This window comes from Sinocyclocheilus rhinocerous, unplaced genomic scaffold, assembly GCF_001515625.1.
Source record: "Sinocyclocheilus rhinocerous isolate Xijiao unplaced genomic scaffold, SAMN03320098_v1.1 scaffold518, whole genome shotgun sequence".
Taxonomy (NCBI): domain Eukaryota; kingdom Metazoa; phylum Chordata; class Actinopteri; order Cypriniformes; family Cyprinidae; genus Sinocyclocheilus; species Sinocyclocheilus rhinocerous.
The window spans coordinates 241,570-243,549 of NW_015664196.1; positions in this window are offsets into that span (position 1 = coordinate 241,570).

Sequence of the window (1,980 nt, forward strand, 5' to 3'; positions counted from 1 at the left end):
GCCTGATGCTGCTCTTGGTGGAGGCCGGCGAGCGATTGTATCACTTCCGCAAACGGCGAACTTGGCGGTGACTGCATGGCAGCGGCCGGACTTCTTCCCTCCCGGGTTTCGGCACCAGTGTAACGAGGTTCGTAATAAGGAAGGAAGAAGTCGGAGTCAGCGTGACTGAGGCTCGGGGTAATTTATTGTGGTTCCCTTGGGAACAGTAAAACAGGCAGGCGCTCAGGCGCATCAAAATAAACAAAACTTATATCGCACTTCTTTGGTTCTCTAGCCACAGGTCACAGTCTTTCCCCACGAGTCCTCAGTCTGTCTCGTCTCTCTCTCTCTGCTTCCCCTGAGGCTATTTACAGCCTCTCCAGGCCAATCACTGAAACGAGAAGCAGGTGAATGTCATTTTGCACTTGACCTACTTACTCACCGCTCGTCTCCGACCGCTCTCTCCCGCTGCAGACTCCGCTAAACCACGCCCCCCTCACCACAATATCATATCATGATTTTTTTCCGGAAATTCTAAATGGACTGTATTAGCACAATCAGATGCTAAAGATAACTCACAGTAATCAGGCGCTGTTTGACAGGCTTTTTAGTGTGCGCGTGCTTCAGGTGTACGCGCTCAGAAAAAGTGCATGTCAGAACAGCATGCAAATGAAATGTTTAACAGGAAAGGCTTTAAAGCACATGCAAATAATGTACTTTTGTGATTGCGAATAAGTGCAGCGTCCCGTGAGTGTAACTCTACCGCTGAGTTAACATTTAATGTGAATGTACGTCGCGTTGTACAGTACATTGAGACGGAGGCGCCACAACTGCAACTGATAGAATGTGAGCTGTAGCACGATACTACGATATTTCTTCAAAAGCAGACTGTGGAGACATTTTAATCGTCCACGATCAAAAATCGTGATATCGCACACCTTTAAATGTTCCCCTAATTTTTTTTTTGCCAAGCAAAATCTTTCTCTATAGACCAGACATTCCAGCCACCTGAGAAAAAACATCTCTTGTAATAATAATAATAATAACCAATAAATTCTTTAAAAACAAATAAATCTTTAATATTGTGTAATATACCTTAATATAAAACCACTGAATTATTATTTTGTGCAAAGTTGATTGCTTCGCTGAATGTGGATTGCCATCTTCCAGTAACGATAAATGACAACCTCCCCTGTCTTTTCTGTTGAAATCCTAACACGCCCCTCCAGACAACATCTGAGTTCTTGTGGGACAGCCTTTGTCTCTCCAGCACCTATAATTGGCCAATCTATCGTGTAATCCCATCACAACTCAGAGAGATGGCAGATTCCAACGCTTCACACATGGGTCCAGCTTTAGTGGAGTATCTGCAGGGGCTTATGGTATGGATATAATAAAATCATTCAATGCTGCTCTGCCAAAACCCCACTGATTTGAGTGGCAGCATGTGTCAGGCGTAACACAGAGCGAATATGTCTGAAAGAGTGAAGGTTTCATAGACTAACACACATCATGTCTTCTGTCGCACACTCTGCTCAGAGGCATGAAGGCCCAGTGCTTCCTGCTGAGAGACTGAATGAATCATGTCACCTCATTAAATATTAAAGCTATACATCTATCAATATAGAGGATTCGCAATCCATCTCAGCCTACGGTAACTGAAACATTTTCTGTTGTTGTTGTTGACAAGCATTAGCAGAATAGGGAAGCAAGTAAAAAGAGAGAGAAAGTGAAATATTTATTTAGCATGATGTGTCGCAGTATTCAGAGATGTGCTATGGAGACTTGATGCTGGATACGTAGGTCAGAGCGCCCTTCTGAATAATTTTATATAAATGTGTATGTAACCCTTGATATTTCTATCCTGTTTCACTTCTTAGTCTCACTTCTTTAAAACTTAGTACTGCCCCTTTAAGAGGTTGGGTAGTTTATGCGGGGAGAGAGTGCACAGCAATAGCGCGCAGAGTGAATGTGCATGAAGCACGGACAAAACGCATAGCG